At 39.5% G+C, this 27295-nt stretch overlaps 2 pseudogenes; both read right to left on the bottom strand.

The window, feature by feature from the left end:
- Positions 1 to 4819: 4819 nt before the first annotated feature.
- Positions 4820 to 6327, bottom strand: LOC114506884 (annotated as a pseudogene).
- An 11616-nt stretch (positions 6328 to 17943) lies between these two features.
- On the bottom strand, positions 17944 to 26833 carry LOC114507088 (annotated as a pseudogene).
- Positions 26834 to 27295: the final 462 nt, after the last annotated feature.

The raw sequence follows: 27295 nt of genomic DNA on the forward strand, positions 1-27295 counted from the left end.
AGCAGAAGTTGCCTAGAAGATATTTCCTTCCTGTCTTTAATTTCCAAAATCTAAATCAGCAGGGAGAGGGCCCATAAGAAAGGGTCAACTTGAGGGAATCCAGAAGGGGGAAGGCTTTTCCCTAGAGTAAGAATCCAGTCTCCCCAGCTCAGAGTTGGAAGGGAAGTGGTCCTATGCCCTCCCTCCGGCAGGTCCCAGGGGAAGTGATTAAGCCTTAGAGAAATTTTTGTTGTTGTTTCCAGCTTGTACATCTGTTCTGTAAGGACAAAGACTAGTTAGCATTGTCTGAGTCATTACTATATGCTTAGCTCTTCTAGTAATTCTGACTACAAACTTCGAAGGTAGATGCTATTATTAACATCAAGTAATCAATGTAGAAGCTGAGGCACAGAGAGGTTAAGTGACTTACCTCAGGTCTTAGAGTTAGTAAGCAGTAACCCTGGGCTTTGTGTCGAGGCGTGCTTGACTCCCAAACCAATATTTTTCAGCACCAACTTCCACCACCTTCCATTAGTTGTCTCCACTGTCCTACCTCAATCAATGTCTCCTTTTCTCATACTACTAGTGTACCTTGTAGAGATCACTGTCATAACACTCATTTTGTACATAGTAGGTGCCCAATAAATATCTGATGAAAAATAAATGAGGATTTCCATTTCTAATAATATGTTAGCTTGGGTGTCTGGACTAAGTTTCACTGAAAACAACAACAAAAATACTGGGTAAATATAATGGTTATAAAAATACTCGTTAAGATACATTCTGGAAGGCATCTACAACTGGCAAGAAGTTAAGAAATAGCACGAGGACAGAATAAAGGCCAGAACCCACAGAGGTAAGCAGAGCCCAAAGTCATCTTTTGACTGGAAGGTATTTGCTGAATCCAGTGAATTTGAACATTGGTTTTTGCAGCCTTGGGAGCCTTGGGAGCAGGAGTGACAACCTAGTGTCTGCTTTAGGCAGGAGCTTAATAAAACTGGAACCCCAAAATCAATTAAGGCAAATCTCAATACATTTTCAAAGCTTTATATGATATTCTCACAATTCAATTAAGTCAAGAATCAATTTTTAAAGAGATAACTAGAAAAGCCTATTTGTTTGGAAATTCAGGATAAAAAACAAATTATGGAAATATGACAATATTTCAATGCTATGTATCAAGTATTTGATACTATGTGTGGAAGCTTGAGAGGTACTCAAGCTTCCCCTGAACAAGGAGTTAAAGGGAATTTTTTAGACCTAAAAGCTTATATTAGAAGAGAAAATGGTTGGAAATATAAAGAGCAAAAGAGTTAGAAAAAGGACAGCAAAATAAAGTCCAATAAAACATAAGAAAGATAAAATTGAACACAAACATACAATAGGAAGGACCAATTGGGCCAGACACTGGACTTGTGAAAGACTAACAAGTTCTATAAGCCTGTAGTGGAAAATGATCAAGGAAAAAAGAATGTAAAAACAACAACACGAGGAACAAAGAAAAAGCCATAATCACACATGATGTAGAAATTACAGAGATAATTTTGTGAACATTTTTAAGCCAATTAACTTGAAAACTTAGATGAAGTGGAAAAATTCCAAGAAATAAAATTTGATAAAACTAGTATAGAAAACCAGAATACATTCATAACCACTCAAGAACTTGAATCTATTGTTAAAAAAGGAAAATCTGGGCTGAAACACTTTTACCAGTGACTTTTATCAAACATTCAAGAAATAAATAAGATTAATCTCACACAAGATATTTACAAGTATAGAAAAAAGAGATTATTCCTCAACTCATTCTATGCGGGTAACATACATAACCTTATACCAAAATCTGACAAGGAGAGTATGAGAAACAGCAATTTCAGGCCAATCTCACTTATAAATATAGACACAAGTCCTAAGCAAAATTTCAGGAATTTGAATCCAGCAAAATGATACATCATAACTAAATTTGTCTACCTAAGAATGCAATGTTAGTTTCAGTTAATTTTAAATGAGAAAAAAAATGCAATTCACCACATTAAAGTATTAAAGAAAAATCATGATGATCTCAGTATATGCAAAAAAAAAACCCACCTTTGATAAACTTTAATAGCCACTCAGAAGAAATTTGTAGTGAACTAGGAAATCTTTTTAAATAAAAGATATTTACAAAAACCTGTAGCAAACAACATAAGTAACCATTTATTTTATTTGAATTTATATTTAAATTTTTTATTTATTGATTTGAGAGAGAAAGAGAGGAAGAGGGAGAGAGAGAAAAAGGGAAACATCAGTTTATTGTTATACTTATTTATGCATTCATTGGTTGTTTCTTGTAAGGGCCCTACTGGAGACCAAACCTGAAACCTTGGCAATGCAGATGATGCTCTACGCAACTGTGCTACCTGGCCAGGACTAAATAACCATTTCTTTTAAAATGGGGAACAAGGTGACAGTGCTGCCACCTCCACTTTTATTCATTATTGTGCCAGAGGTGATAAGTAGGTTAGTGAGATAAGAAAACGCAAATATATAGATGGGAAAGGAAGAAATCATGGCATAATAGTATTTGTAGGAATTCAAAAGAATATGTACATAACCTATTTGAAACAGGGTACAAAGCCGGTGTCCCCAAAAATATTCTCCATAGCCCATGGTTGGGGGATGGGGGCAGTGAATGATACAGCAGTTAAGATACTTTTCATAACTATGGCAAGTTGATAGCTGGTTGATAGCTGTGCTGCAGCTTCAGGCAAAAGGACTCTAACTTTCAGAGCATTCAGTGACTCATGACATAGCCAGGGGAGGTGGCCCACCCTGGATGTCCTTGTGTCCCTGTGTCATGGACAACTCTTGCCCTGACTAAAGATGGCAGCTGAAAGAAGGTAATAGACACGGGGGTGCGCTGGCTGGTGTAGATCAGTAGACTGAGTGTCAGCCTGCAAACTGAAGGGTCACTGGTTCCTTCCCAATCAGGGCACATGCCTGGGTGGCAGGCCAGTTCCCAAGAGGGCACATGAGAGGCAACCACACATTGTTCTTTCTCTCTGTCTCTTTCTCCCTCTCTTCCCCTCTCTCTAGAAAAAAATATTTTAAAAAGAGATTTAAAAAAAATATGGGGGAACTGGCAAAAGTAACACATTGTAGGAAAGGCCAGATAAGAAGTTACATAGGAAGCTCTGGGTCAGCATTTAAAATAAGGGAGGGCTGAGAGAGAGGAGGTAGCAGCCATGTTGTTTAAAAGGGTGTAGAAGGGACACCCCCATCAGCCATGAGAAAGGCAGCCATGAGGAAGGAGCCATGAAGTAGGTCTGCTATGTAAGGAGATGCCACATGGTTTTGGATTAAAAGCTGAAGTAAGGAAGAGGAAGTCTGCTGGGAAACCTGCCTGGAGGACACGGTGGTGAGCAGATGGAACAGGGACCTATCTAAGCATGGATTAGTGGGGGATGCCTGGAATGTTGAACTGTGACTAGGCATGCTTAGCTGTGGACTTCTGTTTTTCTGAAAGATGGTAACTCTGTCTGGAGTATTCTGAGACTGGTCTGGGTTGGCAAAGGGGTAGAATTATGCATTTTTGGTTGTTTTAAAGGGGGTGGGGCTTAATGGCAGAAATTTGTCATTATTCTGAATCTGTATAACATGTAAATAAACAACCCTTTTCCTTTTGTACCAAACTCTTGCACTGGGAGTCATGCTTCTTGGTAGCAGGCAATCAAATGTCACAGCTGTTCTAGAACAGCATAGGCAGGGTTCTCCAAGATATTGAGATAAATTATGAGTTTTTAACAATACAAAATCACTAACATTTACATATAAAATCTCTCTGGAAAATATCCAGCCATGTAATATGAAAAATAGAAGCATTTATTGAAGAAGATACAACGAACATTGTACATGGGACAATGACACCTCAGTCACCTTCAAGTAGGCACCTTGGGACATCACACAGTGTTCCCAATCACCATCAGCTGCTCCATTGTATTTTCCTGAATCTCATTGATGGTCTGAAATCTCTTCCCTTTCAAAGGTGATTTTAGTTTTGGGAAAAGTCAGGAGTCCCAAGTTGCCAAATCTGGGCTGTAATGGGGTCGAGTCACCTGAGTGATTTGATGTTTTGCCAAAAAGACTGCATGAGACATGATGCATGAGAAAGTACGTTTGATGAAGTTGCCAATCACCATTGCCTATAGCTACAGAGGAATGTTCAAGCTTATGCAAAATTTGATTCAGATTTGTTGCTCTACTCATTCAGTCATTTTGAATGTGACAGCCACAAAGTACACATGTTCACTCAACAGTGTCTACCACCCACACTGACTAACACAGTGAAGTTGTCATTGGTCATGCATGTGCATTTCAGTCCACTCTCCTGGGCTGCCAGGTTACATTGGTGTTGCACAAACTGTTCTTGTTTTATTAGCAATGGCTGCACTTTTTCTGGACAAACCCCCATATGTCAGAAATAAAAGTTTTGGAAAGATGTCATGCAATGTTTACTATAATTACCTCATGCTCCTTAACCTATCATATTTCTATAAGACTGCCCATTCTTCATCACAACTAGCATTAAAATACACAGGTTTAACTGTTTCTTTAGGTGTTCATTTCCTTACAAATGCTTCTGTGTCCTCTAAAACTTATATGAAATAAATTTGTACACTGTTCTGTTAATCTTCATTGGTTTAATTTTCAGACCCAGCCAGGGATCCTATAAGAGTGGAGGAAAACTTCTTCCTCTTCTACAATATAAAAAAAAAAAGTACTTAGAAATCAATCTAATAAAATACAGAATGCATAAGACTTTCTTTTTTGTAATAGATGCATGTGTTTTTTAGTTTTGTTTTTAAAAAAGTTCTGAAAATAAGGAAATGGGGGCTTAGAAGGGATGATGCAAAAGAGGGAAGGCTTGGGGTGGGGTTGGGGTTGTCAGGGATAGGTGGCAGTAGTGCCTCCTTCACCCTCATGCCTGGAATCATCTCTTGAAGAGGGACAGACTGTCACATTCCAGAAGAGGGGGATGAGTCCTTTATCATGTCTGTTCAATGTACGAGGAGATGTCAATTTCATCAGGGAGCCCACGGATATTGACCTCAAAGCGATCCTGCACATATTGAGGATTTGGACATCATTCTCATCTGACACTAGTGTGATTGCCAAACCCTTGGTGCCAAACCAGCCTGCTCTGGCCACCTGGTGCAGGTAGGTGTCAGAATCTTCAGGTATGTCATAGTTAAAAGCAATGTTCACCCATTTGATGTCCATGCCTTGGCCAAATAGGCTGGTAGCCAGAAGAATTCATCATTAAAAATCTTTAAACTGCTGATACCCAGAAACCCTCTCCTCCTGGGGCATCCCACTGTGGGTGATAATGGCTGGGAGGTTCTGCTCCACCAGGAGCTGGGCCAGGGCAATGCAGTGCTGCACAGACTTCACAAAGATCACCACCTGGTTGAAGTCAAGGACTTCCAGAAGATCAAAGAGCTTCTGGTTCTTCTTGCTGTCCTTCGGTTTCACATAGCACTGCTGCAACCCATGCAACATCAGCTTTGTCTCATCATCACGAAGATCTCCATTGGGTCTTGCATGAACCTGCAGCACACTAGATGGATCTTTTTGCTCAAGGTAGCACTGAACATCATGACCTCCTTCTCATGGGGGGTCATGCAAAAAATTTCCTGGACATCCCGATGCATGTTGAGCTATTCAAGCATCTTATCACATTCATCCAAGATAAAGTTTTTAATATGTTTGATGTTGAGGACCTTATTTCAAACAAGGGCAAGGATGTGGCCAGTGGTCCCCATGACGATATACAGGCAGTTCTTCTTCAGCACCTCTTCATCCCTCTTGATAGACAAACCACCAAAGCCTTGACATTGGGCATGTATTTAGAAAAGCACTTATACTTCTTGCTGATCTGAAAAGCCAGCTCAAGTGTGACACAACACCAGCACAAACACCTGGTGTTTCCCATGCCTGACTTGGCCTGGCAAAGGACATCCATTCCCAGAATGGCCTGAGGGATGCACTCACGCTGAACTTCAGATGGATGCTCAAAGCCACAGTCAACAATGGCCCAGAGCAACTCTGGCTTGAGCAAGAAGTCCTGAAAGCCAGAGCTATAGATGGAGACATAGGAGCCCTTAACATGCTTCTTGGCAGGGGCCTCAGTCCCATCTCCCCCCTGCTGCTGTTTCCATCTCATCATCTTCATAGTCTAATAGCTCATTGTCCACATCATTCTCTGCCATAACTGGGCAGCAGGCAGATAAGAGGGAGGGGTCTCTGAATGGGTTCATGTAAAGTAAGAGAAAACAAGGGAGGAAAGTGATATTAAGGAATAGAAGATACACTAGATTGTCAGAAGAGCTTAGCAAAGTGAATGCATATGGCGGCAGCAACAGCAACAAAGGAGGCAAACTTGCAAGACTTTTATACAGAGAATTATAAAACTTCATTGAAAGGTTATGATGAAGACCTAATTAAAGATATAAGATATTCATGGGTAGAAAAGACACAGTCTCATAAAAATATTCATTCTCCACAAATTAATCTGAAGGTTTAATGCATTTCCATTCAAAATCCCAACAGAGGTCTTTGATGCAGACACTGGCCTGCAGTGTCTGTGTCATTATGGGTGAAATGAGATATTCACATGGACTACCGAGTCCAGTGGAGGAAAAGGGACAGCATGGCTTTTCTCTCAAGGGGAGCTAAAGCCCAGCCTCTGCCATGACAGGCCTTTATTAGGTTTCTCCACCCATTACAAAATGGTCCTCATTTACTATGCACAGGTTCACTTTAGGTGGTTACCTTTTACAGAAAACAAAGGAACCAATGCTACTAATCACATCACAGAAGAGGGATATTTGCAGATGAAAAGTCAAAAGTACTTGGACTCATTATACTCATCCTTGGAAGGTTTAGCATGGTTTTTAGGTAGTTACTTTGCAGTAAATGTCCTCAATTCAGGGTGAGGGAGTTTTAGCAAAAAGCAAGACTCGTAGTGGCCTAGGCACATTGCAGGCCTGATTCCCCACGGGAGAACCTATCTGTGGGTGTGGGTCCTGTGTATCTACCCATGGGAGATGGGCTCACACCACACAGAACAGTCTCCTACAGGTCTCTTCTTTAAAAGACTCTTAGAGAAATAAAGAGCCCAGAAGCAGATCCAGCTTATACAGATACTTGATGTACTGTAGCAGTGGGAATTTAATTATTAGGGAAAAGATGGACTTTTCAATAAATGATGAGAAGGTAGTCCATTATCCACATGGAGAAATGCATTTAGACCCTACTCTAAACCGTATCTCAAAATCAGCTTTAGTTGGATTAAAGACCTATAATAAGAAAAACAAGTTTGTACTCCTGTCATCATTTTAAGGGTACATTTTCTTTTTACATTTTACTATTTCTGAAACTGTAATGTTTCTTACAATCAGTGGTAACTTATATTTAATGATATGTGATATATACCTTTTAGGAAACAATATAGAAGAACATGTTAACAAATTCTGGGTAGGAAAATATTTCTTAAGCAAGACACAAAAAGTACTAACTATAAAGGAAAAGACTGATACATTTAACTAATTTAAAGTTAGAACTCCTTTGAAAGAGGCAATAAATAGGGGAAAACAAATTGAAACCAAAATAAGCATCATCCTAGGAGGATATGTTTACCACATACATAATCAACCAAATATTAGAATCTAGAATATATAAAAAACTCATATGAATCAATTGGTCTAGCAGGCAGTAGAAAAATGAGCAAAGGAAAAAGTAAGATTGTCACAAAAGAATAAGAACAAATCATTGGTAAACTTATGAAAAGACATTTAGTTTCATTAGTAATCAGGGAAATGGAAGTTAAACTTCAATGAGATACCATCACACACTTATCAAAATGGCTGTAATTTAAAAAACGATTCAATCATAAGTGTTTACAAGGATGTGGAATGACCAGCCAGAACTCAGACGTGCTGCTGGTTGGAATTCAAATGTGTAACAATTTTAGAAAACAGATTGATGTTATCTAGAGTTGAAATGCACATACATGAAAGCCAGAAATTCCAATGTTAGGGATATGCCCTTGAAAAATTCTTGCACCAGTATACTCAAAGTCACACAAACAAGAACCTTTATGGCAGCATTGCTCATAATTGCAAAAAGTGAGAAAAATCTAAATGTTCACCAAAGGTGGGAGATATGCTTAAGTTATGCTATAATCATATGATGAAATACTACACAATTATATCATCATGGATGAATCCAAAAAATAAGATATTGAATGAACAAAGGAGCAAAATAAGATTCAAGTATGATTCTACTTACTCTATAGCATAAATGGGCCACCCTAAACAATATCTTGTTTAAGCATAAAAGCATAAGTAATTTTAAAAACTATTAAAAAAGTGCAAAAACAACAGAAATTTCAAGATAGGAAAGAGACTGGTGCAATCCGAGAGAGGTGTGCAGAGAGTCTTGGGCAGGGTAATGTGCTATTTGCTGACTTGGGTATTGGGCACATAGGTGCTTGTGGTGTCTTTATTTCACAGTAAAACAAATGACAGATAAAATGAATTTATAACTGAAAACGTCTGTTTATTTTTTAATGTTATTATATGCCTACAAACTTTGTAAGTTTACTTTAATCTCTTGTAAGACAAACTTTTACACCTTACCACTTCCCTTATAAGCTGCAAGGAGTGTTTTCTTTTCAACAAAGAGTTGCACAGGTTCTTTGTAATAAACCCTTTTAAATGATGAGGAAGAATAAGCGATGTGAGATAGGCCAGAAGTATAAAAGGAAGTAGGAGAAGTAGGAGCACTGTTCTAACTAATAAGTCACTCATAACATACCTATCTTCAAATCACTTCATTTAGGTTTGTTTGCATTGCTCTAAATCAGTGGTTATAATTCTTATCCCTGGGAACAAGAACTATTGCAGTCATTCCATGGACTTCCTGATTTTCACTGGTCATGTGCTGACAAGGCCATAAAACCAGCGATGTAGGAGGTCAACGTGCCCAAATGCTACTGGAGCAGAAATCGCAGCAGCGAATGCTGTCCTGTCTCTGCTGGATTCTCTCCAGACCCGGGCAGTTCGCCATGCCTGGGGTAACTCAGTACCGGTAAAGCAGTTAGGATGGTTGCCCTACTGAGGTCAATTGACATCATCTAGAAGACAGACTCTCCCCAAAATACTGCTCATTGCAGTACCCACCATTTTTCACTGTATTCAATTGAGCAGTTTAAGAAAATGTGTTCTGTAAATTTTGTAGGATTTTTATTATCAACACCTTGAGATTTTTCTGCTCTTTCATAATGCTAAATTTCATCAGTATGCATTTTACATTATAACTGAAAAAAATACTGTTAACAATAAAATAAGATAACCATAGTTTTAGAAGGGGAGGGGAAGAGAGATTTTAACTTGCCTAAGAAGGACTCTGCCCCCAGCTTGCTGGAGAGCCCTCAACATTTCATGGCTACAGCAATGTTGCTGAGACCAGCCTGGGGAACTTTCCATATGTGAATATTAACTGTCTTGTGCTTGCAGATTGCTTGTTTCAGCAGCTACTGTCTTTATTTCTTTCCAAAGTAGCCACTAATTTGAATGGAATGTCTGGGCTACCATGAAGTGTTCTTAAAGAATGCTTTTTCAGAGTATGCCTGCTCTCCTTACTCCCTTCCTCCTAAAGACTTCAAAAACCATCCTTTGTTCCTTATCAGTTTTGGGTTGTTAGTCCTGACTACAGATTCTTGATGATGTATGCACCCTTCCCCATTTTCTCCCTCACAAAAGCTCTTCACTAAATTAATTTTCTTGGCAACACAAAATGTTTTTTTTTCTATTTTTTCCTTCACATTTCTCTAAATGGCTTACTAAAGATAGACACATTTCTTCCAATGTTAGAAGAATCAGGGGAAAGTATATGGCTTTGTAGATTTTATTCTCATTAGAGCTTGAGTTTCAGTATTTCACTAAAGGAGTCTTTTGTCACTAAGTAATAATCCCCAGAATGTATTAAATAAATGCTAAGCATGTTTAGAGTGCTCTGTAGTTATTAATTAATTAGCTAATCTTGAGCCGGGTAGTTACTAAGAACCCTTCACAAACTTTTACGAGGAAATAGACTGCTTTTGAACTCAGGGATGGCCCAGTTTGTGCCTATTAATTTGTGGGTGGAGAAAAATATGGTACTTGTCTCTCTCGAAGAGTACAGGGAGAAAGAAAAGGTACAGTTGGAAAAGGGATTCTCAAATGTTTCCTTGTTGGAACAACTTTGATTCCCAACTGTCCTTCACCCTCAGCCAATACATCCCACTCCCTTTCCATGCTCCCTTCCAAAAACATGACACAGGCTACTAAGACTTCCTGTTTTGTCCAGAAGGGAAAAGATAAAGACAAGGCACAAACAGAGGAGTAGTGTGGGGGAGGAACAAATTTTCCTCTACCCTCAAGTTTCTTCTAACTGGTCTAATCAAATAGACATGAGACAGATTACCAAGAGAAAAATAATCAAGTTTAATACCTACATAAGTATGGGAACTCCACATGCAGGGGAGAGTCAGAGACCCCACAGGCAGGAGAGGTTCAGAGATAGAAACATCCTGAGCTGGAGATGAGGTGAGATGCCTTGGGAGCTTCAAAGGGTCACTGCAGGATGATGAGACAAGCAGATGCTTAGTAAATAGAAGTTTGTCCTGTCCTGCCGTTAGATGAATCAAAGAGGTTATCTCTGTTAATGGCTAATTACAGGCAAGGCCCTTAATTTAAGTTCTTCTAGGTAGTTAAGAGAGGGCCAGAAGTTTCTCTTGAGCCTGCAGCTATAGCTCAAAATAATCTGCATACCACAGAGGAACATTTTGGGGCCACTTGTTCTGCAGCCCCACAGTAGCCAGGAGAAAAACAAGAGGAGAGAACCCCAAGCTTCTTCACATAGCTAGAAATCAGCTTTATTAAATGAGAAGCAGAAGCCATTTGGAAGTGGGGGTAAGGATTGCTGTGGAGAAAAATCTCCAGAGCTGTTGTTATCACCACCAAATGAACTCCTTTTATTCTGGATTTAATGTCTGCTCACACTTTCTGGAATTTTCTAATGATTCTGTACCAGAAAATATAACTCCATGTGTCTATAGTCTGGAAGAACATGCAGCCTGGGATTTGGGGGGATACATAGGGGTATGTTTTGAAAGGTTTCTACAGAATATTCACGGAAAATTCAGACTGGGAATATGGAATTTACAACAGAAATACTTAGTCTGTCCTCCTGTTTGTAGATTTGAGTCTAAATTTAGACCACTGTATAGAAGGGCATGCCAGGCTCCTCTTCTATTTCAGTGTCAGGGAGGAAATTTTACATTGTTACTGCTTTGGAAGTAGAGGGCTCCTGGGAAGCTATCCCCGTTGGCTTCAGAGTCTTACCAACACTTTCAGTTGTGCTCAGTGAAACCTCCTAATAATGTATTTGCTAAAACTTTTTCCATATTGTTAGGGTGGTCGGTGACTTGGGCTGTGAAAGAATTCACAAAGACAAGACATTGTAAAGAGTAAAGATTTTATTCACTCTCTAAAAAAGGAGAGGGGCATGGTGTGGAGAGATATACCAGCATTGAGGGGTGGGGGCTTTGAGTTTTAGCTGGGTTGTAATTGGATTAAAAAAGGGTGGGAGGGTTTGCTGCTGTTTGTGGCCCCTGGGCTTTTCTGGAGTTGTAACGAAAGCTGCAGTTTGTTTCAATGTTATCTTCTGCCTGTGGCTATAGGGAAAGTGTTAGTTCTGTTCTTGCTTCCAATAATTTCTAGTCCTGAGGACAGGCTCAGAAGAGTAAAATGGCAGTCACATTTAACCAGGCCTGCTAGGCAAATGGTGCCACAATAGCAAATGGGGCTGGTTTTGTCCTTTCAAATCTCCCTCTCCAGATTATGTGATACCTGACTGTCTGATACGTGGTTAGTTTGGCTAGTTTGTTATCATTGCTTCAAAACTATCTAACACTGTTTTTAGAACTGTGTCTAACACGTTGCAGAAGGGAAGTTAATAAATATTTGATGCACAATTGGAGCAGTGGAAAATTGTAACAGTGGGGAATCTAACCCACCTCACTATTCTTTTGACATTGTTTCTGTAAGTGCTGACTCCAACCAGTTTGTAGCTTGTAGATAAACAGCATGTTAATATAAGAATCCTAGGAGCTAACTTCAAAAGATACAGACTCCCACCTTCAGGCATCTCAGCTCTGAGCGATTTGCTGAACTTCATCCGAGCGAGTCAGGATGATATGAATCTGGGTTGATGTGAATCCAGAATGACCAAACCAGGATGATGCACACCAGGCTATCACTTGCCTTATCGGAATGGACTATGCTACTCTGCACGTAGGAACTTTTCTACCCCCTCCCTTGATCTCTTTGCTCTTTTCCCCTCTCCCTTATAAAAACCTCTGTATGCACTGAGATGTGGAGATGGGCTTTGGGATGTGGTTGCCGGCACATGGAAATGAACCAGTTTCCTTTACATCAGCACTTACCTCTTGAGTAGCGACTTTTGTAATGACAGGAACCTGGACCTGCTTTTGGTTATACAAATACATGATTGTGGCCTAAAGTAAAAGCAAAGATAGATATACTCAGTGAGTAGATCTATACAGTTGTTATGCCATATAGCTATTGTACCATATAGCTGTGGGAAGAAACATGCATGACAGTGAGAAGTGTCCCCAGCCTTGTCCTCCGTGAGAACAGAGCCTAATGTATTTGCGTCCAGCTGTGTTGCCCTCTTCTCCTTCTGCACACCAGTCAGACTCATGTTGTCACTGCTGGGAAGTGTTATGCTCAGTCCCGGGTCTGCAGCCCTTAGGATATTCTTCCTACCTGAAATGCCTTACTTCTCTGCTTTTAATTGCCTAAGTTTTGCCCTCCCTTTCTGGCTCAGTTTAAAGCCCACCTCCTCCAGGAAGTATTCCTTGGTATCCATTGGTAACAGTGTCATAAAGAATGGGTAACAGATTAAGATTCACTGTCCCTGGATTCCAGTTTCTGCTCAGTTGAACAATTTGCTTTGTAGGGCTTCATACAGAGCCACCTCCAGATGTGCCTCTGTGGTATGCAGTTTGTTTTGAGCTAAAGGCCTTTAGCTGGGGTCTCAAGAGGAATTTCTGCCCTTCCCTTAACTGCCTAGAAGAACTTGCATTGGGGGGGTCTTGCTCATAGTAAGATATTATCTGAAATTACATGCTTTTCTTTATCTATAGAACAGGGCAGACTACTAATTACTGAGCATGTGCTCTCCCTGTGATGGCCCTTTGAAGCCCCCAAGGCACCTCACCTCATCCCTAGCTCAGAATGTCATATATGCTCATTTTTCTTTTCTGTCTTTTAACCTCCTGTGCATGTGGAGTCTGTGACTCTCTCATGCACACACAGTTAACATATATATATATATATATATATATATATATATATAAAATTTGGTTATTTTATCTTGTTAATCTATCTCATGTCTATCTGATTATTAGAGCAGCCAAAATAACTTTGACTTTAGAGGAAATTTTCTTCCACTCCCACAGCCTCATGTCTCTTGACTTCTCACTGCATGGTCTACAAAACTCTTTCTCAGTTTATACAGTCTATAATACTAATCTTTCCAACCTTGGAAATTTTAGTACATATATTGTTGCAGTCATTCATTTGGTGTCAAATCTATTATAATTTGCATTGTTACTAATCTTTTATTCAACTCTAAGTTCATTGAACTCATCTGTAATTCTGTCAAGGACCAAAAATGTGTCCTTTAATTATTTGCAGCCCTATCATTTAGGGTATAAATTTTGGTGGTAAATACAAAGTGTGTCTGGAAAAAGTCCAACCATAGTTAATAAAATGAGAATGGTTTGTGTGACAGCAATGTAACCTGGCAAATAAGGAGAGTAGACTAGAATTTGCATGTGTGAACAATGATAACTTCACTGTACTAGTCAGTGGGGGCAGTAGAAGCTGTTGAATGAACATGTGTACTGTGTGGTTGTTGCATTCAAAATGACTGAGTGAGTAGAGCAACGAATCTGCATTAAAATTTTACATTAAGCTTGAACATTCTTCTGAGGAAACTATTTGGATGATTCAGAGGCTGCAGTTATAAGCAACTGGTGACTGGCGGCTTCATCATGACAACACACCCCATTCATGCATCATATCACATGCAGAGTTTTTTTGGTGAAACATCAAATCATCCAGCTGACTCAGCCCACCTACAGCCCAGATTTGGTGCCCTGCAACTTCTGGCTTTTTCTAAAACTAAAATCACCTTTGAAAGAGAAGAGATTTCAGACCATCCACAAGATTCAGGAAAGTAGGATGGGGCAGCTTATGATGACTGGGAGAACTGTGTGAGGTCTCGAGGTGCCTAGTTTGAAGAGAACTGAGGCATCATTGACCTATGTACAATGTTTCTTGTATCATGTAACTTGTTCAATAAATGTCTCTATTTTTCGAAGCACATGGCTGGATACTTTATGGACATACCTCCTATTTTTGGTAATAACAACAATAACAGATAGTTACCAATGTCTCTGTACTTTTTCCTGATTCTGCTGTTCTTATGGTTAGAATTGGCAGTGGGGCACAGTTATCACCAGTGAGCAGAAATATGGAGAGATTCTGGGGTCCATGGTGGCACCATTGGGCGGCTCTCCTAGCCCTGGACTGTATACCTTAGAACTTCTTGTTACATGAGTGGGGACCCCCCAAAACCAGAATTTATTTATTAAAAATTGTGTATTTATTCCTACATGTTTAAACTCCAGTCACCTCCGCAGTACTCTGCATATGATGTACTATACTTACCGAGACATTTTTCCACAGTTTTTGAACTCATCAATTTTGACACTATTTAGCGCTTCTATCATTTTTTGTTTTACCTCTTCCACATCAGCCAAACATTTCTTTTAGGACTCTTTCCATCCAGGAAACAAAAAGTCACTTGGGGTGAGATCAAGTAATTAGGGAGGGTGGCTCATGGAGGTCATGATGTTTTTGGTTAAAAACTGCTGATCAATCAGAGTGGTGTGGGCAGGTGCACTTGTAAATCACCCATCTTTAAATGGGCAAACGTGTTGAAAGAGTCTTAAAAAAATTCACTGAAGCCAAATGCAGCCTCTCACAATAGCGCCAGCTGGTACACTGATACAGATGGTTCCTAGAACACTCACCTAGGGGTGGAAGCCTGTGCTACAAGGGCCCTACCTTCCAGAAGATAATTCTGTTTTGGCAGGTCCCCCCTCGTATGAGAAAAATGTTCCCCTTCCTTATCCACTTAATCTACTGTTGTTGAGGTTTTCTATTGTTTGCAGACGAGGAGGTCTCTAATGGATATACCAGTTCATTGGTTTGTTGTAAGGGTAAATGAGATACTGTAAATCCCTTAAAAATCTCTTACAGGAAGGCCCCCCCCAACAGATGGCTGCTTTTATTTTAAAGTTTGCTTCTATTATTACTTCTTTTCCCCCAGCTTCTACCCTATGGTATCTGAGCTTCATAAGGAAAGAAATACAGGTGTTAATTTTTTTTTATCATTGACATATGACTTTCTAAAGACATACGCGTTAGTCCATTCAGGCTGCCATAATAAAGTAGCATAGACTAGGTGGTTTATAATCAACAAAATTTATTTCTCACAGTTCTGGCAGCTGAAAGTCCAAGATCAGGTTGTGTTCTGGTGCAAATCCTCTCCTGGGCTGCACTTATCATAGCCTCACACTGTGGGAAGAAAGAGCTCTGGGTCTCTTTTATAAGGGCACTAATCCTGTTCCTGAGAGCTCCACCTTCTTAAAATAATCACCTGCCAAAAGCCCCACCTCCTAATACCATCGCCATGGAGGTTAGGGCTTTAACACATGAATTTTGGGGAGAACACAACATTCAGTCCATACAATCATGAGATTTCAAAGATGCCATCATAAGCACCATTTTTTTAGAAAGCAAGAGAACTAGAACATTGAGCCAAGACATTGGCCTTCACCTATCTCCAATTTTCTCCTCTAGGGGTACTAGACAAACTCAGGTCCAACTACAGACCCTCCTTGAAGCCTAACTTTGCTTCTGTGCTTACAGAATCTTGCCGTAAGCCATACCTCACTATCCTTCCCCCACTCTTCACATGCTGGTCACTCCTAGCCTTCCAGCCTTAGCTCAAATGGCCCCTCCTCAGAGACTTTAACTGATAACCTCTTCTAACTTTGCTTATCTTCTATGATTGTGTGTTTGCTTGTCATTTCTCTTCCCTGCTGGGCTGTACACTTCATTAGAGCAGGACCTTGTTTATTTTGTTACCATTGGGCCCTTACTAGAGAGCACTGTACCTAGCATTTAGTAGATGCTTACTATAGACTGAATGGAATGAGCTTTCTCTCTCTCTGCCATGTGAGGGACCAACAAGAAAGCAGTTGTCAGAAAATGAGTAACAGGGTACTCACCTGAACCCAGCCAGGCTGGCGCCCTGATCTTGGACTCCCAAGCCTCTAGCACTGTGAGAAATAAATTTCCATTGTTTAAGCCACCCAGTTCATGGTGTTCTATAAGAGCAGCCTGAACTAAGGCAGTGATCAATAAATATTTGTTAATTCAGGAAATAAACTTCTCTTTTAAAAGATTTTATTTATTTATTTTTAGAGAGGGAAGGGAGGGAGAAAGAGAGAGAGAGAGAGAAACATCAATGTGCGGTTGCTGGGGGCCATGGCCTGCAACCCAGGCATGTGCCCTGACTGGGAATCAAACCTGCAATGCTTTGGTTCACAGAACGTGCTCAATCCACTGAGCTATGCCAGCAAGGGCAATAAACTTCTTTTTTTTAAATCAGTGATCAGTCTACTTTATTACTAATACTAAAGTAAAAATTTAGCCATTACTGTATAATTATATAACCCTAAGAATTTTTAATTTATTCTAAATTCTGTCCTAAAAAATATAAAAACTGAGTTACTTAATACTCTTAAAATACTTACTCATAATGTACAGAAACATGAAGTATTAAGTATACATTTTTCTTTAAATATATCTCCTATTTCAGTAGCATATGTGGGTGAAGTTATTTTCTTCCAAGTAATCGATATTTTATCTTTAGTATCTTTAAATAATAAGTATGTAGGCACCCACTATAGAAATGATTTTATGTGCAAATAATGTATAGCCATCCTAGTCATGAATTCAATTTTCCCCTAAACAAATAACTTTTTATAAAAAAAGCACACAAAAAAATTTAAAAGACTCTGGATTCCTCTGCTTCTAAATCATCATTGAGCTGGAAAAATAAAGCTTGTTCTACCAGGAATCTCATTAGAATTAGAATTTTCTCCAAAGTGGAAGTCGGAGAGCAAAGTGCCCCAGCGTTCACCCCCAACATGCAAGCCTGCCCATCCTCACAGCTAAGCCAGGTAGATTAGGCTGAGAGAATCGGGTTTCAACATAGGAGGCCATTATGTTCTTCTAAAATGTTAATTAACCAAAACATAAAATACTGAAATCAAAACAAAAAGTATTAGTACTTGAGGCTAATTATCATATAGATTGTTAGTACCTTAAATGGACCCCTCTTTCTATGACATTAATAAAGAGAATACTGTTGTAAAGATACTGCAAAGGAAATTTTATTTTATATATCACTAGCCATGAATTTTTGTCATTAGTTATTACATAAATGGTGCCATCATCCAAATGGCATGATCATTTTATGTCCACAATTCACTTTATATTAATAGAATTCTCATGATTTACATAAGTCAATCTATGAGTGAAGGTTTAACAGCGAGATGCAATCTAGCATCCATATTATCTGATGTTTGGCAGAGACCAATGAAGAAGAGAGGTAATTTTAATCACCCTTTCATTCCAGTCAACTTATGTAAAAAATAAATGAATAACTTAAAACATCTAAGTCTCCAAAGGAGATTTTCCAATGTGCTCAGAGAAACGGTTAAATACTGAGATTGTCAGAAACAACTTCCTTGTCCACATTTCCTTGTAGCTTCTGTGCCACTTTGTCTTCCAACTGCTTTCCTTTGTATGCCTGGGATAAATTTTTGCTTGACTTCTTTGACGTCCTGAGCTTTCTGTAATTCTTTATTTTTCTTCGACCTGTTCATTATAAATGTAGGTTGGGGTTTCTCTTTGATCTCTTTAACTCTTTGTTGCACTAATCATTTTATTTTTCAACTCTCACTGGTGTTTGGCAGGTTCATGTCTATGTTTTTCAAATTCACATGAATTTTCCGCTGTAAGCTCTTTACCAGCTGCCTTACGGGGGGCTTTAATCCACCTGACCTTGCAAGGATTGTGCTTCTTTTCAAAGTTTTTAGGGCACTTGGATTCACAGAACCTGAACACATGCGACCATTGTGGACGAAAGTCATGTCTCGGCCAGGGCGTGTGGGCCCCAGACAGAAATAACACTTCTCCCTATGTGTGTTGAATGTGTGTGGGGACTCAAACAAACTTCTGAAAGCTGATGCAGTTTTAGTTTTAGGCTACAATCTATGCTGATAAAATACGACAACACAATGGCTTATTGCTCAAATGTCAGAAAGATCCTTTGTTTTATAAAAAGAGTCAAGACAGATTTTAAAAGAATTAAACTTCACTTTCAAAAATTCCTTTAATGTTCCAATGTTCAAGAGTATGACAATAATATCCCATGAAGTGAGGTACATCTCTATCCCCTCACACACATCCAGGATTTAATTTGAAAAGATTGCTAAAGACTCTAATGTATTTCAAACAATGTACACTTCTAATGAAATGTTTTTCTGTTTCATTTTGTTGGTCAAAGCATAAAATGCTGGGCAGATCAATGAATAGCAGTGATATTTCTTTTAAATTTAGCACCATAAATCACCTTGGCTTCGGAGAGGCACGCATACAGTATTGTGGGGGATTTGGTCTGTTGTAGTTCGTGGCTGTTTGCTTTTTGCAAAAATCTCAGAGGTGGATGAAAGTGGGAGGGAAAGCATAAGGCGGAGAGGTGATTGCATGGATGTGTGTGTTCCGAATGTGATATATGTGTGCACACATGTTAAAAGATAGAGTTGGCTTATTTAACCTTGGGCCATGTATTTTAGGAAAGCTGGATTGAAACATTTGAAGAAGACTGAAATATAGTAGTTCTTCTTTATCCGCATTTTCGCTTTCTGTGATTTCAGAAAATATCACATGGACAATTCCAGAAATAAATAATTCATAAGTTTTAAATTGTGTGCCATTCTGAGTACCCCTCTTCACCTCATTGTGTAAGGCACTGTATCATCTCACACCACCACAAGAAGGGTGAGATTAGTACAGAAGGTATTTTGAGAGAAAGAGAGAGACCACATTCACATAACTTTTGTTCTGGTATGTTGTTTTAATTGTTTTATTATTGTTGATAATCTTTTATTGTGCTTAATGTATAAATTAAACTTTATCACTGGAAAAAACAGTATATACAGGGTTCAGTACTAGCTGTGGATTCAGGCATCCATTGAGGGTCTTGGAATATATCCCCTGCTGATAAGTAGGAACTCCTGTAATAATTACAGGAGTCATGAGGAAATTTTAACCCACATTTCTTAAGAGGTTAAGCAACACATCTTTTTAAGAAAAAAAGAAAAACAAAACATAGGAGCTGAATTTACAGAAGCTCCTTAAAAGAAATAACAAAGAATATGGAATAATATAATAGGAAATATACAAGTTAATTAAAGCTAAAAATGGTAACTATTAAATAGACTCACAAATAAAAGGGAAGATTGAGGAAGAAAGTTTTCCTAAATATCCAGAAACTGGAATTATGGAGTTTGGGCACATAGTAGAAAATTTATTACACTTTTATAATTATATGACGAATATAATAAGTTCATGTTTATAATACTACCTACTAGAGAAATTTCTAGGAGATTTAACTAAACAAATTTAAAATACCTATAATGGGATAAATATTTGTGAGTTAAGCACTTCTAATCTTTTACTTATTTTATCTTAAATCTATTTTATCTTCTAGTATACAATAGAAACACAATTTCATGTGGAAAGCCCCAACTAATTTTCATTCACTGATTAATCATTACATCATTCCACTGAGGTCATTGGGTTCATTTGCATTTGATACATACTGTTGTAGAAACTAGTAACTGACGGAGCAATGTGTGACTTCCCAAAGACACCCCCTTAATCAGAATGGAGTCAGCTGGGAAGACAGCACCAACTCCTGACTCATCGTGTACCCTTTCCTAGTTGTAAAACTTTTCTTCTTCCTGTTTACATATTCAGTTTAACCAACATAGATTATATACCTGGAAGGTTTCTGAACAAGACAGAAAGAAATAAGGCAAGGTCTCTTTCTGGCTTTTCCCACCCAGATTCATATAGTGGGGTCCTCCCTGAACTTAGGAAAGGAGTCTGGACTTGAGCAGCTCTCGAATGGCAAGTGCCTACTGCAAGACCAAAACTTTAGGCAGAGGTTATGAAGTGAAGACAAACATTTTGCTTTTTAAAAGTTGCCCTTTATTAGAAGTTGGTGCTAAATATATATTAGCTTTAGATACCAACCATGCTAAATAGGGTCTCTACCTCAACCATGTGGCTTACCATTTCATGTTTTAACTTTTTGTAAGAAACTTGCAAAAGAAATTCTTTTTACACAGTAATAAAGAACATTTAAATATATACTAAATCTCATTTTTAGCCAAAAGATTTCTTGTAAGTATTCAAATAGGCATCACTTCTGACTTCTGTGGCTTCTCTGAGTAAAGCCTTCTCTGAGTATGCTTATAATTTATTGGCTAATAATAAAAGCATAGTCTTAATAAGTGCTTTATATGTATATTAACCCATTCTCATAACAACTCTAACAGGTAGGCATGATTATTATCTCCATGCTACAGATAAAAAAGCTGATGCCCATAAATCAAGTACAACAACTTGCAAGTTTACACAGCTGACAAGTGGCAGTGGCCCCAGGCTGGCAGGCTGCAGAGCCTGTATCATTAGCCACCGCAATATCTAAGCCGAATTAGTATATGTGAGAAAGTATCATTATATACATTCAACTTTATGTAATGCCTTGGCAAAATTTAGTTTTTCCCATACATTGTTTTCTGCCCTGCTCCACTAAAATGTTGTAAACCAGGGGAACACTGTCATCTTAGTCAACAGGAATACAGAAATAGGAAACATTTAATATTTGTATGAATCAGTGTAAAAGAAGACATCATGAAAAAGGCATGAGAGAGAGAAACAAATCTTTAAAACTTCTTCTGGACATCCCTGTCTGGTTAGCTCAGTTGGTTAGGGCATTGTTTCCCTACGCCAAGGCAGTGGGTTCAATCCCCAGTCAGGGTACATAAAGATACAACTAATGAGTGCATGGATAAGTGGAACAACATATCAATGTTTCTCTCTCTCTCCCCCTGAAAATCAATCCATAAAAAAAAAGTTAAAAAAAATCTTCTTAAGACCATTGCTAAGTCAGCCAATATCCTTCACCTTTCAACCACAAAGGTTACTTTTAATTTTTTGGGAGACAGTAGTCTTTGCTGTTTTTAACATCTCACAGTACTATAGAGAAACAAACTGACATAAAAATGAAAGAACAAACCAAGTCTGAATTTAAAGTAGGACAGAAAAGCATACAGCTTTTCAAAGGTAAATGTTAAATACATCACTACTGAGCATCTATACTTTCATTATGTAAATCAGAAACTTTAGAGAATCTAATCAATTATGCTCATCACACCATAGAGAAACCATTCAGAAGAATCTTGTTTTATATCCTCCTTGATCCTAATTTCACCTAACATCTTTTGTCCAAAGTTTCCTTCCATGAAATATATTTCTGCACACCTTTTCACATAGTGTCCTTCTGTTACTTGTCCTTACAGATCTCTTTCTTACTCTTGAAAAAATATTTATTTTTAGAGAGAGAGGGGGGAAAGAAAGAGAAAGAAACATTGATGTGTGAGAGAAACATCGACTGGTTGGAATCAAACCAGCAACCTTTAGTTAGTAGACTGGCACTCAATCCACTGAGCCACACTAGCCAGGGCTCTTTCTTACTCTTGATTTTAGGCTTAATTTCCCTTCAGACCATTGCTACTCAGTTCTTGATTCACTGAATTTCCGTTGTTTGTATTGTGCAGTATTGTTGTTGTTGATTTTCCTGGAGACTCTAGTTGAATCCTATGGAAAAATATTCTCTTTTGACAAATGGCCAAATGAGGTGATCTCTATGTCAGGAGATTATTTGAGCGGGGTCCTCACCACTGTTTATCAGCAATCAGTTGGCTCTTCAGGGGCGGCATGGAGGCTAGAATCCTGAAAGGCCTTACTCCCCTAAAATATGTTTTCTACCATGGACCCCAGATTTAGTATTGGGGGTCTGTGTTAAAATGAAATGTGTTTCTCAAAAGGGATTATTTAGCGTTTTTCACCAGGAGTCCTATTACTCGCCTAGAAGGACACTGAGGGAATGGAGCTCAGGACAGGGAACTCATGAGGGGGCTGGGCTGGTTCTTGGGACAGGAGAGCTGTAGTGGGAGCATCAAAGCCCCAGGGGCTGAAAGTTTGATCAGTCAAGAACTAGCGTCAGGTGAGTGGCTTCCAGGCAGAATGCACAAATGGAAGGTGTGGAATACAAAATGGAAAAATAATGAAGGTCAGTTCCCAGCTTGATTAACCACTGCAGGCCAACTCTGATTAGTTATATTATACCAGGAATTTCTATTATTGGAGAAATGAATAGTAACATTCTCCCCCTGAGTCCCCAACAAACCTGAGAAACACAAAGTAAAACTCACTTCACAGAAAGGAGTTTTCTTAGGTAAAGTGAATGGAGAAATTTGTTAGGCATCCATTGCTTTAATTATTTCAGTACACGGAATGAAAATATTATCCTATATATTTATTTGCCTACAACATAACTCTAGTAATAACAACAAACCAAAATGAAGAAGGAAGTGGGGCTTGGAAGCATGTTTTAAACACAGCTGCCATCTAGAAAAGTCTCCTTAAGAACAAAACTCCTGCCCTGATTATATTATCTTCTATTTCACCCCCTCCCATTTTTCCACTGCCTTTCTGAGTCAAAGCTTTCACTCACTTCAAATGATACAGAAATAGTACTAGACTCCTTAGGGGAGGGTCATGGGAAGTTGGGTTTTTCCACAGCAGCATAATAGAGGAAACTAATTGGTGTTTGAGGCAGCCAACATCTCCTCTCACCATCTTAGTCAAGGATGTTGTTCTCTTCACACTGCAGCAGCAAGTCACTAATTGCTCTCACAAAGGCTAGGGAGAGAGAGGAGGTGGCGTGAGGCTTTGAGAGGCCTGAGTTCCAATCTTCCCTCACTTACTTGACATGAGACCTGAGCAAAGCACTTCACCTCCCTGAGTGCCAGTTTGCTCATCTATAAAATGGGGACCGTAACCTGAGCCTGAACTGCCTCACCGACTGTATGTGTTGCTTTATGGACACCAAAGTGACATCCCAAACATATTTCACACAAAAATTAAATAACTTCATTAAAATTCTTATGTAACTTAAGTAAGAAAAATATAAATTCCTAACTTTATACAGTTCAAATGATTTCTGTTCTACAGAGGGGAACAGAGGTCTTCCCCACCTCCATAATTTCCCCTTTGAAAAGTTACCCTCAGGAAAACAAGGCAGGGAGTAATGAAAGGAAATGGGAAGAGAAGCCCCTTACTATATGCCTACTATGTATTAGACACCTGCCCGGGCACTTCTTAAATGAATTAGCTAATCACAAAACCTCTATGAATTAACATTCACAAAATCTCCATGTGGTAGACACTGAAATATCCCAGTTTTCTGGGGCAGGGGCGGGACGTGTCAGCTAACTTTCACACAGTCGGAAACTGGAGGGTTTGAATCTAATCTGCGTGGCTCCGTGATTCTGCCACTGGACTGTGCTCAACTCACTTGCTGATCTACAAATGATAACAGTCATCAGGGGAGCAAATTTACACACACAACAACTTACTTTAGTGCAAATGGCCTTTGATCAAACTTTTAGCATAAGACAAAGAACTTTTGATTGTAAGTAGCAAGAGTCATTTGAATAGATTCAGCTTAATAAAGTGAGTAAGACTCACTTTGCACCTCCATTACAATATTTAATAAGATAAGGTAGAATCTCATAAGAGATCCCTTAGGTCACCTTCTGTTCCCATCAGGAATGGTAGGTCCAGACTTTTGGTCCAGCCTGGTGACTAACTCAATAAAATATTTTCTGTGCTAACTTTCCTCCAGTATAACAGCATGAATTCCTACCTAGGAAAGAATGGAAGTTATGACACTATTTAGCTTTCAGGGATAAAGATTTACTGAGAAGTTTTTAAATAAATAAATATATATATATATATATGACAGAAGCCAATGCTTCTGTTCCAGCTTCTCTTGCATGGCTGTCATGGTACTAGTAGCTTCACTAGACTGTCTCATGTCCCTAAACTACCTGTTAAGAGGACTCCACTGTTGGAAGTAGTCTGTGGATTCCAGAATAAGAGATCTAAAAGGTTTAAGAATTATCAAAAGGTCTAGTCTAGTTCTTGCTTGCTGAAAGTGAATAGTATGGATGGGCTACCCACAAATGGCCCAGGGTTGGACTGAATGGGAAGTATTTACTCAAGACCATCTGAACAGAAAGCAATTCCTGGTGGAAGGTAGTCAAGATCTAGACAGGTAATGCTGAGCATCCTGGGAAGGAGTCCAGAGAGGACAGAGGCTCTGCCTGTGAGGAGGCAGGTGGGAAAGGCCACTCACGGTGGAGGCTGGGCTGCACAAAGGTGGTGTGCTCTTAAGGATTCCTATTCCAAGGCCAGCCAAGGATGGAATGGGGAGAGGCTAAATGGGACTGTACAGAGGCTGCCTAGGCAGCTGTAAAATGAGCAAGACAGTTTGGGTGATGAGGCCAAAGGAGAGTCAGCAACAGAAAGCAGAAGGAGCAACTCCTCTATTCAGTAGGCTTTATGTTCTCAGTAGACAAATGATCAAACAACAGCAACAAAATACCAATTATGGATTGCTTGTATTCAATTCTGTAAACATCCATGGAATGTCCACACTGTGCAAGACCCAGTGTTGGATGCAAAGAGGAGGAATTAACTCTAATAAAGTTATAAAGGAGAGGACAGAAGGGCAAAACTCTTGTGGGGGGTGGGGAAGCAAGAGGAAGTCTCTGAATAGAGTTCTCTAAGCTGTCTGACCAGCTTGGCCTGAAGTGACCTCTTTCTCTGAATACGCCTGTATTACCCAGTAGGCACTTTCTTGAGGCTTTCTATCTTATTCTTAACTCATTCATTTTAATGTAACATTTATGGAGAAGCTACTATGTGCCAGGAGTTAGGAGATGTAATGAGGAATTAGACTCAGTTTCTCCTCTCAAGGAATTTTGCTTCCCTGTCTGGCTCCATTGGATTGAGGCCCCCTGTCTTTCTTTTCAGCTAAGCTCTTGCTATCACCCTAGCCCCCTGAGCCCCCGGTTCCCATGTTAGGGTACACACAACACTGCACTCTCAGTGCTTCGTGCTTCAGCTGCCACACTGCTGACATAGCTGCAATCCACAAGCCCAATATGCTCCCCACTCATCCTGTCCCCCACGCCGCGCCCTATGGTTCATGTCTTTGGCCTCACCTGGCAATCCTTTACATATCCTGTTCCAAACTCTCCCACCCTTCCTCGTATTTCTATTCCATCTACCATCTCATGTCTCAAATTTTTGGAGTCTTGCCCAAGTACATCAAAGAATGTAATTGCTGGCCTTGCCAGTGTGGTTCAGTTGGTTGGATTGTCATCACAAAACTGAAAGGTTGGGGGTTCGATTCCTGGTCTGGGCACATATGTAGGTTGCAGTTCAATCCCTGGTCAGAGAGCCTACCAGAGGCAACCAATTGATGTTTCTCTCTCATAATGATGATTCTCTTTCCCTCTTCCTCTCTCTCTTTAACAAGCAATGCAAAAAATGTCCTTGGGTGAGGATACAAATTGCAACTCCCTTCACATTTTCTTTCATCTTTCTCTCTGGCCTGTGTTTCTGCTTTCCTGTCCCAGAGGAAAAACAATCCCTCTTGGTTGTCCTTTAGCTTCCCCACAAGGTCTTTCTCTCTGTTCACAAACAGACTGACTATGCATCCCCCATTCCACTTTCATCCCCACCTCTTCCTTCTGCCCAGTGATCATTTTCAACAGAAGAGAGCATTTGAGCCCTGCTCTCTCCTAGCCACTCCTACCCCATACCACTCCACATTCTGCAAAGGTCACTGCTCCTGAAGAGGTCACTGGTGTCCCTCTCACTATGAGACAATCATCACTCACCTGCCCATGAGTCTTAGGGCTGTCACCCTCCGTGACTTCTGAGACACAGAGCATTCCTATCTCTCCTTCTGTTTTCTGATAGCACTCTTCCAGGCCCTGTCCTGGCTCCTTGGTACTTGGTACTTGTTGTTTCTTAACTGTGCCCCTTCTTCTTGGGATATCTCACAACTCTGCACTACTGCTGTCACACCCACATCAGTATGTACTAAATGTATGTATAGGAACTTGATGTTTTCCTCAGTGTCTACACTGAGTTTACAATTTCTGAGTTTACAATTGCTTGCTAGATACCAATAGTAACTCAACACATCCAAAATAAAATGTGTTATGTTGCCCAAATTCTATTTCTTCTGACTTGTTTATCTCAGATAAACATATTACCGCCTTTCTGAAGCTTAGGCATGAACTTCAGTCATTTCTGATTCCTCCCCTCTCTCTCCTTCCCCACTCACACCACTTAATCACTCACAAAATCGGGCTGCTCCAGAACACCCTCATGTCTCTGTCCTCTTTCCTATTCCTTCTGCTACTTCTGTATTTGAAGACTTGGAGGCATGTGGTATGGCTGGAAATATGGAGGCTTTGGAGGCTGGCAGAATGGATTAAAATTCAGATTCCACTGTGACCTAGGAATCCAGCCTAAGTTAAGTCACCCTCTAGTACAACATGTGGTACAGAGTAGACACCAAAATATGTTAATTCTCTTCTCTTTACTTGCATTGTTTTGATATTCACTATTATCTTCCTAAAACTCTGTTTAACATTACTTCATTTCTCTGGTCATCTACTTCTGGTAAGTCTCTGTTGCCTGAATGAATTTCATAGCCCAAGACATGATACTCCAGGCCTTCCATGATTTGCACCTACTTATTCCTGTTAGACTGTGAGCACCTCTGCAGGACTGTAAACAACTACCAGATCAACTTTCTCCAACTCAGTGACTGGAACACGGCAGAAGAT

This window comes from Phyllostomus discolor, chromosome 9 (genome assembly GCF_004126475.2).
Source record: "Phyllostomus discolor isolate MPI-MPIP mPhyDis1 chromosome 9, mPhyDis1.pri.v3, whole genome shotgun sequence".
In the NCBI taxonomy this organism is placed as follows: Eukaryota; Metazoa; Chordata; class Mammalia; order Chiroptera; family Phyllostomidae; genus Phyllostomus; species Phyllostomus discolor.